Source organism: Phalacrocorax aristotelis, chromosome Z (genome assembly GCF_949628215.1).
Source record: "Phalacrocorax aristotelis chromosome Z, bGulAri2.1, whole genome shotgun sequence".
In the NCBI taxonomy this organism is placed as follows: Eukaryota; Metazoa; Chordata; class Aves; order Suliformes; family Phalacrocoracidae; genus Phalacrocorax; species Phalacrocorax aristotelis.
This window is the reverse complement of record NC_134311.1, coordinates 73,227,478-73,240,610: the sequence shown is the minus strand read 5'-3', so window position 1 is coordinate 73,240,610 and position 13,133 is coordinate 73,227,478. Positions and strand designations below refer to the sequence as shown.

Here is a 13,133-nt window from a genome sequence, read left to right as displayed (position 1 = left end):
ATGGGCAGGGAAGTGAAATTTTAGTTTGTTCATTCCCAGCAGTAACTAGCAAAGATGATCTTGGGCTCTGCAGGATTACTTTTCGATAACCATACACCTGTGGTTACTCCACGTTTCTGTCAGAAACTACATAAGGTCACTGATACACTACAAAATAAGGGAGGGCATTTAACAGCTCAAGAGTCTGATGCTAAGTCTCTTATTCCCATATTCTTCTGAATATATTCTAGGCTGAGAGGGGCCAGAAAGCATACAGAGAGGGACCTCAACAGGCAAGATAAATGGACCCACAAGAATCTCATAACATTCAACAACAGGAAATGTGAAGTCCTGCATTTGGGGTGGAATAACCCCAGGCACTAGTTGCCGTGGTTGACTGACTAGAAAGCACCTTTGCAGAGAAGAACCTTGATACCTGCTGTCCTGGTAGACAAAAAAATTAACATAAGCCAGCAAAGGCCAGCACTGCTAGCAGGTGAAGGGAGGTGATCATTCCTCCCGACTCAGCACTGATGGGACACAGCTAGAATGATGTGCCCAGTGCTGAGCTCTCCAGTACAAGAGAGACATGGACACACTCAAGCCAGTCCAGTGAAGGGCAACAAAGATGATTAAGGAATTGAAGTATCTGACACAAAAGGAACATCTGAGAGAGCTGGGACTGTTCAGCCTGGAGCAAAGAAGGCTCAGGGTGATCCTATCAACGTGTATAAATACTTGATTAGGGGAGGAAAGAAGATAGAGGCAGGCTCATCCCGGGGGTGCCCACTGAATGGATAAAAGGTAATGGGCACAAACTGAAACACAAGAAATTACGTTCAAATGGAAGAAAAAAAGCTTTCTTACTATGTAGATGGTTGAACACTGGCACAGGTTGCCCACAGAGGTTGTGGAGTCTCCATCCTGGTAGATACTCAAAACCTGACAGACACAGTCCTGAGCAGCTTGATTTAGCTGACCCTGCTTTAAGCAGGAACTTGGAGTAGATGATCTCCAGAGGTGCCTTCCAACCTCAGCTATTCGGTGACCATAGTGGGCCATTTCTCTTCATAAACACATTAAGCCTCATGGACAGCATATGACAAAAGGGCAAGGACTGACTAGGAAGAACTGGACTCTGACTTACCCATACAGGCATCATGCAACCAGGGAAGCTTAGAATGCCAATGCCTGCAAACCAGGAAGCTCCATAAACCAATTCCAAACATTAACCAAGGGCTTCTGCCCAGAATGGGTTGCAACTCACTAAAACCACATCGGATGTATGGGAAACCTGATTAAATACTTGAACAACTGTTTTCCCTCACTCCCCCCCATATTTACCAAATCATTTGCAACTATTAATATACAAATATATCATAGTGTAACGCAACCCCATACACATTTTTTTCTTTTTAAATGAGATGGTCATAGCCACACTGTAAGAAACTTAATAAAAATATTTCAGTATTTTCACTTTAAGTTTGCAAATATTTTTCTGGCAGAAATCCCCAGCTAACTTTACAGCAAGACCTCTCAAAGGAAACAGAATTCTTGCTTAAAAACAAACCCACAAACAAGCTACAAAATGAATGTGACCCAGGGACTTACCCTTCTATGCAACAACATGAGCAGAGAGCACAGAGACAGTGAAGTCCACAGGGTGTGAAATTAAAATTTTCACATAGATACAATGAAGTAACGATACAATGTTACAACCTTGGCACAAAAATCTTTTGGTTTGAGTAAAGTCAATGTCATGTGATGTTACGGTTTGTGCACTGGTAGAAATGGTCTGCTGCTAAAAAGTTCATAACAAAACAGAAGGAGTGAAAGCAAGAAAACTGTACAGATAATTACAATAGGCCTATACATTCCAGTGATCTAGACATTCCTTAAGATGCTCATCACAGTAGTCTCTAGCTGTCACTGCAGACTGAGTTAAGAAAGCACACTTTTCTTTCACGCCTAGAAATCTAGGAGCTGAGATGCCATTAGGAGATAGGAAAAAGAAGATGGAAAGAGATTTGAACTCAGCAAGGAAGGGGGAGGGAGAGGACAGCTCTCTTATCAGGTTGGTTTGTTGCTTATGAATGAGGTGGATACGCAGGTTCCAAATTCCAAGCATATGGATAAGAGCAGGGTTGCACAGAGCAATTAACAGAGTCAAGCAGAAACTGGGATTAGCAGCAGCTGGAGCACTGCTAAAGTCCTTCTAGGAATTGCTTCACTTGTTACAGTAAAAAGGGAAGTCAGTGCTGAAAACACATAGGCTCCTCAGCAAGGGCAAGGTCACCAGAACAAAAGTGGAGCTTGAAAAATTCCTGGCAGATCTGCATACAGGGACTACAGAGACAATTACAAGAACCTGCCACATCAGACTCGAGACTTGCAAAGCAAGTTACAAACTGCACCCTTTATATTACAAATATCCCTACACACTGCAACACCGAATTATCAGATAATCTGCATGGAACAGGAAGCATTTTATTTCTAAGGGTATGAAAAAGCCTGCAAACTTATAAATCATAGAGCTGCCTGTACATTATGATGTTTCACAGATACGTGATAGACTGACAGAAATGCACACATTCTACAAAATGTAGAACTGGCCTGAACTGGGGAAGGGGGAGGAAATCTGAGTGCAGTACTACTGGCTCATCTCAAACCACAATTTTGTGATTACAGGCAGAGAAGTTACGCACTCAAGAACTATTGATAATGTGTTTTCAGTAACCCTTCTGGAAATGCAACCGAAAAAGTCAGTCTAACAGTTCAAAGGTTGTTCCTTACAAGGCACGTTTCTCACCCTACTGATCCAAGATGGTACACACAGAGAAACATACAGCCAAATGTGACTTAATAAAATCTTCAAGCCTCCAACTTATTAATTTTTTCTATATTTTTCTCATTTCATTCCAGTGATTTCATTAGGTTAGACTTCTTCATCTTTATTAAAAAATAATCAGAACTGAAATGTTTCAATAAACCTAATTTCTGTTTTAAGTAGTAAAAGATGATTCAATGCAGATGAAGCAAAAATGAAAGTTAAAAGTACAATGGCATTAGAGGCTTTGAGAATCTCCTTTAAAAGATTTTAAATACATAAATTATATATTAGTACTCTGGAATGTCTTTGTTGTTTTAGAGAAGAAAAGAACTTTAAAAGCAACTTTTTCACTAAGTTCTTTAGCTCTATGTATCAAAACAAAATCCTTTAAAAGTTATGGGTGGGAAGAACCAAAGGAAATATACAACACTTAAGGCAGCACTATTAAAACAGACAGAGCTAACTTTCTACAGGGCAGAAAACACAGAGACAATATTATTTTCAGTTAAAGGCTTAATTTTCCATTATGTTTTCAAATTATTTCCCTCCAACACATTCAGACTAAAGGAAATAACCCCCCCATCCATCACCAGAGGGCCATAAATGAAGTACCACCTCATAAACAACAGAAAACAGATGAAATTATCACACATGATCCCAAATTACCTAGGAGCTAGAAGCAAGTTGTACTGAAAAATTTAAATGCTAAATATAATCAATATCTACAATGTAATAAATGGTGAATCTACAATGTAATAAATGGTGAAAAAAAACCCAGAAGATACTCTTTTCCCTTAAGAATATATGAATGTTGAGGAGATAACTTTAGTGCTCTACTCACAGCCCATCACAAAGCCAAATGTAACAATACCCAGTAGCATGCATATTTGAAAAGCAAATGTGGTCTAGGAAGAGAAAAAAGTCACACCAAGAGGAAAAATTGGTGCACCCAGCTTGAACAAAGATCTGTAACCAGGGGACTACCCCATCAACTCTTTGTTTCCTTCAAATCTGTATCGCAAAACTAGAAGATAAGTTACATGATTCAGGGTTCCCAAAAGTAATGCTTGAAAGCCTAGAAAACAAAAATGTATTTAACAGTCAATAGCCTTTACACCGAAACACTGCCATGACTTTCCTTACCCAAATGTGGAAGATACATTGGTTGTTTCATTTTCCTATCCAGGAAAAATTAGGGCTCAAATCTTATGTTATTATGTCTAATTGTAATTCCACTTGGGTCAGTGAACAAATTCCAGATATGTAACACTATGAGATTGAGACTTAAGCCTAGATATCGGGATTTTCCACATCAGAAATGTCTTAACAAGAATGTTAAGAGATGAACATGTAGTTATTTAAAAATCATTATTACAATTCATATATTACGGATGACTTTAGCTAAAAAGCTGTATAAGTTAAAGAAAACCACAATGACACAGTACGTAGAGTTGAGAACACAGTAACAACAAGAAGTCAGGATACTGGCTAACTGGACCTTTGGTTTCTGGCTAAATGTTGCACACTTCCGAATGTGCCATCTCACAATTCTGTTTGATGGCCACCAGTTTATCCAGTAAACGAGACAATATAGAATTGCTCCCTATTCACCATCTGCATCACTTTTGATTTTATGAAATCTTAAGGTATCCTAAACATGGCTACCTCATTTCTGATCTGAAGACTCCTAGTCTGTTGGGATGCTCATTCTACAAAATCTCTCCCACATCTGAGCAGTTCAGATGTGACAACCAAAGCGTAACAATACACTTAGATTCAACATCTCTAAGGAGCAAATATTTCCTATAGCAGTCTTTCACTTCAGAAGGGGAAACAACATAAAAATGAGAAAGTGTGTTAAAAAGAAATCAAAAGGGGCAGCCAAGAGGGTAAAACATTTGCAAATAGCACACATTTGTCTAATACTCATACTAGGGCTTCAAAAAAGGACACACAACCTGTGGAGAAAAACTTCAGAAGGATGAAATGGACTCATACCAGTTAACTGGAACAGTGAGTGAGACAGCTATGTCCAGTCAGGCCCAAATAAAGAAAACAGCAAAGAACAAACCAATAGATCAAGGGGAAAAAAAACAAAAAACAAAACAAACCACCACCAAAAAACACAAACCCAAAACCACAACAAAACCCACAACCAAAATAACCCCACAAATTCAAACCCCACAGTAAATTCCAGCCAAAGACTAAGGGTTATCCTGTTAAAAGCATAAGGTCTAATAGCAATCCCCACTTTAAATATACAAAAAAATAGGAAGTCTGAGTATCTGTTAAAGCCAAGAGGAGATAAAATTATAAAGAAGCACATTAGGATGATTATGCCACAGCAGAAAAGCTCAATGAGCTGACACATATTCACCATGGAGCAACCTAAGAAGTTTCTGAAGCCACAGAGGACAGCATGGAAGACCTGCCTCAAGTTGAAGTGTTGTGTAAATACATTACAGAACAAATCAACATGAATAAATTGCTGAGATCAGCTGGTACTCACTAAAACTTCTGAAGGAGTTCAGGTATGAAATAGCTGAACTATTAACTGTAGCATGTACCTCATTGCCTAACACTGTCTCAGTTCTGGGGCAAATGTAGGGGTTTTTTAAAGTGATCTGGAATGATGCAGAAATCTACAAATGAAGAGGTCTCATGTTTAGAACAAGCAGATTGATAGAAATGATAATAAAGAATTGATAAACTTGACATATTGGCAGAGTCTTTATATTAAGTCTTTATTCACTGGGGAACATTACTAGATTTGTAGAATTACTACACATCCAAAAAGGAAAATACATTTTACATAGTCTATCTGGAGTTCCAAAATCTTTCCAGAAAATCTATCACTGAAGACCTAAAAGTTGCATAAACTAAGAGGAAAATCCATTAATGGATATGTAACTGGCTAAAAGGCAGGAAATAAAGAGAAAACATTAAAATCAGTCTGCTATAAAGTGGCCAGGGAGGTCACCAGTGGAGCCTCACAGAAGTCTGTTAGGGCCTGAACTCTTTAATGCATTCATAAGTGGCCTAGAGAAAGGACAAATAATGAGGCAACATTCACTGCTGATAGTATGCTATTCATGGTAGTAAAAACAAAAGCTGGAGGTCTTTATTGAGGCAGAGAATTAGAATATCATGAAGGAAAAAAAGAGTACATTAAAAACTGGAAATGGGGCAAATCAAATAGTATAAAGGGCTGGTTAATGTCCTTAAGCAACAGAGAGGCAAGAATTTGTTTTATAAGTAGGCAACTCATCAGCTGGAAATAATTGAGACGACTTAGCTGTGTCTGTCTACTGAGACCATCTCCTGATGCACACTATGACTGACTAGCAGAGGTAGGAAATGCCTGGTGAAAGGCCCTGCTCAGACCTCAGAAACACTGCAGTATCCTCATCACCTGTGTTTGAGTTGCAGCATCACAACTTTATGTTAATTTTAAAAAGGATACTTTCCAGCTTTCCATCACCACAATTTTTATTAAACATGTCACCACATCACAAGCTCACATTCCACCGAGGAATGTTCACTATCATACAAATCCACTCCCTCTCCAGAGTGTTCAGTACCTAAGCCCTTTGATTTATAATGCGAGCATTAAAACTGTGTTAATAATCAAGGCACTGACCATGCAGCACATAGGTTAACCCTGCATTTGCCTCTAATCCGTAATCAAAATATGAATGACAAACAACTTATTTTTAGTTCTACATATTCAGCTACATGAGGGGTAAGATGTCACTGCGCATTAGTCCAGGCTTATTTTACAGTTCACAGGAAGACAGGTATCACCAAAAGGTGATTTAGCTGATCCTAAAATAAATCATTGACCACAAAAGGAGCTGAGGTTAACTAGTAGCTTAAGTTGTCTCAAGGTAAGCAAGATGAATTCCACCCTAACTATACTAGCATCACAGTTAATCTTCATTATTACAGGGACCAATCAAGCACGGAGAAGTACTGTGCCAGGATCCTGCCCTGAAGAGTTTGCAGCCTGAAAAGTCCAGGCAGGTGAAGGAGAGAGAAAAAGGGGAATACATTAACGCTACATTAACACATAAGCAATGTGGTAGAAGTATGACAGAGACATCTTTAGTGAGAATGGCTTCTTAAAGTAAGGTGTGATTATTCCGTATATAGTATTACTCAATTCCTCCCATCTCTAAAAAAACGCCAACCAAAAAAAAAAAAAAAAACCAACAAAACACCACACACAATAAAACCCAAACCCAAGCCCCCAAAAAATTCAAGAGGAGACTCCTCTGGGGAGAAGGAACAAAGAAGTGACTAAAGTACCAGGAAGAGAACCATGCAGAACAGTTCCTTAGAGAACCATGAAGAAAGGAACCAAGACTGGTCTTAATTTACTGAGCTCTGTAGAAATTGTCATCACAGTAATTCCAAGAAAATATTTAAAATCTACAACACAGAGTACTCAGAGTATCTGTGGAGGAAGAAAAGACAGTCAGATCACGTTTTTTGACAAAGGGTCAAAGCACAGCACAGAAGGAACCTGAAAACATTGTTTTAAAAAAGTATTTTGAGACTAAGTTTTCATTGCTGTGATTACAAGTGCAAACAGGAACCAACATTCACTTAAGATTTAACCTGGTATTTGAGAACCTGCAAAAGCATAAAGGAAAAAAACAAGTTAAAAAAGTAATTAAGATAACCATGAAAATTATGGTAAGAAGCAGACTAAAAGAGTTAAGTCAGCTTCATAATACGATTTGTACTCTATTTTCCTTTGCTTATTATTACTTTCAAACTGCAATTAAGTTATTGTCATATCACTGAATGATGGAAACCTTGCCAGCTACTTCAAAACTGACACGTTTTCTGTTGCACTGAACATTCCCAGAAGACACTTCCCCTCATTTTAATACAAAATCCTGTCAGATCCACAGAGCTGAATAAAAAAATGTGTGAAGGATATGTAGCTGTAATAGAACTCCCCCAACTAGTCAACTTTGGACTAAAAGACGATCAAAAAAGACTCAAAGATCCAGTGCTAGATTAATGCAAATATCTGCCTGTTTGCAAGTGTACTTTTTGATTAAACTGGCATACATCAAGTACAATTAGAAAGGTTATTTATAACTAAGAAATACATAACTCTGCATTTTAATGAGGGTGACAATTACAGCCAACAGTTGCTAATTAACATTAATCCTTTTGCACTGCAAGCCAGAATTTCCCAATAGGATTTTCATTGTCAGCAACGGACACACCAAAACTCTTATCGCAAAGAAGCTATTAGGTAGGTTGCTTTGACACAAATAGGTGTTTCTGTTTCATACTGTAAAGAAAAAGAAGCTGATGTGTTAAATTTGATAACCTCAGATGTAAATACAGAATGTAATTTCAAAATTTACTTGAAGTCTACAACACAAAATATAATCAAGACTTATCATTTTCATGGCTGAACCCAATTCCAAGTTTCCCAAGAGCAAGGCTTCACAGGTGAAATCTGATTTCAACATAAGCTCAAAATCTCCCATTGTTAAATTTGGTTTTGATCCCAGTCCTGGGTTCACATCTGCATTTCACCCGAGACTTCAAAGCTTTTAGTGGTCATAACCGAACAGCGTAGATAAGGAATAGTGTTTGCTCAGTCTCTATTAGTTTCTGAAGGAAAACTCTGGGGCAAGTACTGCTGATTGATTTCCTACCGTAGCGTAGCTTTAAGAAAAAAAAATTTATTACGTAGGGTATCAAGAAAAATTTTGATTCTCAAAACCACTGAATTTAAAATCCTAATCTTCCAAAATTGCTCTAATGTATTTCTATTCAATGATTAAAAATTTCTCCTTAAGATAAATGCCAAGTCTATAACAACCGTTGACCTAATTAAAGAATTCTATTTCCGATAGCCACAAACCTCTAAAAGAAAGATGATTTAGGTTTGCTATGCGTGTCTTTCCAAAAGGGAAGTTATCTCTGTTTTAGCCTCTCAGCCATCATCTTTTCAGACAGAAGCACTAGAAAACTATCAAAGAGTCTCTTTTCATGCTGGTCTTTAACAGGAAGAGAGACCTGGTCCAAACACCATCAGAGGCACAAGATCATAACGCAGCCAATAAATAAAACTTCTAGAAGACTGCTGAGATGCTCACCATCTGGGTCAGGCAATTGGTCTGGGATCAATGTCAGATATAAGTAAATGAGAAGGCAGAAAAGGAGAATTGTGAGCACTAAGCAAAAGAAACCTATAATGCACTTCTTACAAAACGCTGTAAAATTCACATTTATTTTGTAACTATGAGATAGATGGGGTATTTCTACATACAGAGGTGCCCAACTAAAATCAAGATAAGTGATATTAATGTCCTATGGTCAGTATTATTGAACCTCGAAAGCAATAAACTATGAGTCGATAAATATTACATTTGCAACATAGTTAACATTCTTCTACTGTCCCTGGCACTTATTACACATTGTAACCGCAAGTCTACAATACATTATTCATATTTGGGGTGTCACTGAGTGATGGATTGCTGTAAGAGAGGCTGTCCTTTAAATAAATCAACAAATAAAAATGCAAATGTTAACATTTTCAGCCACAACTTTTTCCATCTTGAATGGGGAATGAAAATTTCACATTATATCGACAGCCAGCAGAGAGAACAATTAACAACCTACACCGTGAATAAGAGAGATTAATTTGCCAACGTCTGGTTTTATCACTCGCATATGGAACTATATGGGACTTTTTCTGCTGCTGACTTTCCCATGGAGTAGGCAAAACTTGCACCTCCTACCACATTCAACACCTAACTCACCACCCCACTCCAAACACACTTTAACCCCTTTATATGTTCCTAAGTTACATATGGAATGGAAGGTTTCCTCTCCTCATCCTCCTTTTGAATCTTGACTAGTGTCTGATCCCAAGGGGGGGAAAAAACCTATCTATTTCTTTGGCACTGCTTGCTTAGACTCTACAGGAGAAGGAACTTCATAGTATCATCTTAAGAGCACATCCATATTTAAGCATCCAACATGCACACAGATCTGAAAGGCACCTACTGCATAAGTATGCAAAAGCTTAAATCTCATCACTATCGTATTTCCTAACACTCAGCATAAAAGATCTTCTCTAGACTATTCCAGTGTGCATTATTAAGTATACAACTCTGCACATTATATTTTATATCAGATATTAATTTGCTTAAAAGTCCCTGAATACACATTCACCTGAGATGTGCTGGGCAATCGGGTAAATAGTTTTGTTTTTAACATGTCCCTAAACACAAATTTACACAATGCAATCTGTTTATAAAAAAAAAATAATTAAAAAATTCAACAGGCCACTGTAGTCTAACAGATAATAATATAGCTCAAATATAGTACTAATATTGCAGGGACTTCTAAATCACTTATTTTAATGGCTACAAGAAACTTCACTCCAACTCAAAGCATTCAGCTAGCATTAAAGGTCTGATATAAAACCGCAACAAGAAAACATAGGCTTAATGCTGAAATCCCAGACTATCACTCAATCCCTTAATTTACCTAACTGTTCTTAAACTCACTTCTTAGATGCCCAAAGTGAAAAATGTTACAGGAGAATTATCTGTTTCCATGGTGAGCAGAACAACCTTTGCCTGTGCCTTTTTAAGTGCTTGATTATCTGCAGTGTTATAGGACTTACTGTGCCAAACTCAACACTACAACAGTTTCTGCGTGGGGAGAGCCTGACAACTGCACCAGGGCTGTAATCAAATTAAATGGTCTTTCACAAGGCACAATTTACAACACTTTTTTTTTTAAAAAAAAGAATAGCTTAATACTTTGATTTAGAGCAGTTTCTTTTCTGTTTTGCAACACAACTTTATACCTAAGGTAAGATCTAATATAAGCAAAAACTTCTTCATTACTACATGAAAGCCTACAAATGCCACTATCTCCCCTTTCCAGCTCCCAGCCAAATCCCAGAGCCCTTCTTCTAGGCAAACAACTGTTATGAAAAAGATTACCCTGGTCAACAAAAAGGTAATGTTTAAGATAGTCTTGATAGATAGGTAAGGAACAGACTTAGTCTTCCAAATTTGCTCAGTCCTAACCTCACCTGTGATTTTTTTTCCAAATATATGAGGCTTGGTCCAGGTAAATAAGCACATGGAGCAGAAAAGCTTTCCAGACCTGCTGTGAACATAATTTCAAGGGGCTCATGCAGGTATAGACACTTGGCTTAAGAATACTGGATAACCAAACATGCAAAGCTTGACTGAATTACAAAAAGCAGCGACAGGCGTGCATAGGAGCACGATGGGCAAACAAATCCACTATTAGCCCAACTCAGGACGCTGGATAAAGAAATGCTATTTTTCTTCCAGAGATATCACTGAAACCACCTGGTGCACATTCATTCTGCAAGTCTGGTCCTTCTACAGGTCTAGCACTAAGGCTCTCAAAGCACACACCTTTACCTTCTAGGGACGCTTATTTCTTGTCCCAGACACGATTCGTTCTGAGAGAGAGAAAAAAGTAGGACTGCAGTGATTCGTCCTCAAGCAGGAAGTAGCTGTAACACACTGAAGCCTCCGTCTGAGCCTAGCCAAGACAGGCAATCAAGCCAATGCATCTTCTACCTGCCATGCCTGCTTATCCAGCCAGCCCTCCCCAGAAGCTGCGGTAGCACCCTGATGCCTCGTGCTGGCAGGGAGCTTCTGTCGCTTTCCAACACCTTCTCCCTGGCAGGCTTTCCGTTGCTGCTACTGCTGGGTGCCAGGGTTTGTGCTAGTTAAAGCTGGCACAAACATGAGTTGAATCTAGTCCTATAAATTTAAATAGTCAAGAGTAATTAGGTTTACACGTACTGCTGAATAAATAAATTTGCTCTTAGGCTAGGGCTTTGCGCTGCAAGTTTAGACCCGTGCCAACTGTTGTGGTTAAGCTGTTAACTCCCCCCAAATCACAGATTATAACGAACATGCTGACAAACCCTAACTTTAGTAGCACAAAAGCAGCAATAATTCTCAATATTGATTAATTTAGTTAGTTAAACCTGCAGTCTAAGCTTATAACCATTCAGTGATAAATTGAGACTGACCTGCTGCCCAAGCAGGTTTTTTGATGAAGGATAGGATCAGCTTTAGGTCTCCACAGAAATACTTGTCCATTTACCATTTTCAATTAGAGAAGGCCATGAGTAAGGGAAAGCACAACATGGCTGCTTATACTTACAATTATACTTACAGCACCAATGAGAGAAAGAAAGTGAGGAAGTGTGGGAGAGAGCACCCCAGAAATACAGGATTTTTCAAAATATGTCATCAACTGGTAAAATAAACCTTTAAGGATGACAGCTAATCAGACTCCTTATACTGATCACTTTATCTGATATGATTTCTAACAGCATATTTCAACAAATATTTTACTCCCCTCTGTGGAAAAGAATGGGCCATCAATCCTCTTGAATAAGATTCCTTTTTCTGAGCAGTTGTTGTATGATGTGAATAATTATATCTACTCCTCAGTACCAGAATGGAATCTCAACTTGTCACTATTAGACCATATCAAGCAGTATCTTTACACACTCTTTATCTGATAATACCATCTTGCAAGGGGAACCTGTGCTTTTAAGAGAAATGCTTAGGCAATCTTGTGGTTTCTGTTTGTTTAAACATACAGTTACTTGTGGGAAACAGAGCCCAATCTATCTCAGTTCTTAAATCCTCCCAGAATTATCATCCTTTCCTTCAGAAGAAAAAAAGAAGTGTTTCCATAGCAAGTAAGTACAAATTTGTCAATATTGATAGTGGTTTTTCACCTATTATATATCACAAGTTCTCTCAGAAGATAGAAATAAACTGCCAGCTGCTGCCAAGAATACAGGGATGATATCAAGCATGCATTTTCCTAGTCCACTGGGCCAACAGAAGATTTAATCTGACTCAAGCCCTTTCATTCTCCAAGAAACATTTAACTCTTCTTATGAACGGTCATACATTCTTGTCATCCCACTGCAAAGTGATTGAACTAGTGGGCTAAAATATAGCAAATTCATACTTTAATCCACATTTGCTTTGTTGCTTAACTGAAGATTTTATTATGAGAAAATGTGGGATATGATGAAGAAAAGCAAGGATTGTATGCTGTTTTTCTAGGCACTTACCACTAGAATTGTAATCCTGCCTAGAGAAGGGAAGTTGTTTTTAGACTCCTAAGTCTAACAACAATGCTGCTTTCTGTTTCTTCATTGGAGCAGAACTGATAATGCTGCTTTTCCAGTGCATTTAGTGCAGATATATAGTATAATCAGGAATTGCTGACTTAATGTGATTTTGTTGCTTGTCATTAAACATAA

General features: G+C 38.1%; 1 protein-coding gene across 3 annotated transcripts in view; it reads right to left on the bottom strand.

The window, feature by feature from the left end:
* The window catches only part of KIAA1328 (KIAA1328 ortholog), a 178,251-nt gene that overhangs the window by 16,970 nt on the left and 148,148 nt on the right, over positions 1 to 13,133 (bottom strand). The window lies entirely within an intron of this gene.